Source organism: Ipomoea triloba, chromosome 13, assembly GCF_003576645.1.
Source record: "Ipomoea triloba cultivar NCNSP0323 chromosome 13, ASM357664v1".
Lineage (NCBI taxonomy): Eukaryota > Viridiplantae > Streptophyta > Magnoliopsida > Solanales > Convolvulaceae > Ipomoea > Ipomoea triloba.
In genome coordinates this window covers 3475016-3475385 of record NC_044928.1, presented here as the reverse complement: position 1 = coordinate 3475385, position 370 = coordinate 3475016, and positions in this window count along the sequence as shown.

Genomic DNA, 370 nt, shown 5'->3' with positions numbered 1-370 from the left:
TTTTTTTTTTTTTTTTTTTGCCATTCTAAGTATCGTATCACACTATAACTACAACCTTCCCTTACTCTTTTTTTTTTTTTTTTTTCAAAAATTACACAATTTTTTTTTGAAAGCAAAATTACACAAGATTAATAAACTCTACTCAAGTGTAATAATTAGTAAATTACCTAAGAAATGAAATCGCACTTGGAAATCATTATACGAAAAGTTTGACGGAGGAAATGTTAACAAGAATTGAACTCATAACTTTTTAATAGTAGCTTTTTAAGTCAATAAATTATGTTTATTTAGTTGTTTTTTAAAATTGTTACCCACTAATTTATACTATTAATTTATATTTATATAATAATTTATATTGCTAATAAATTAT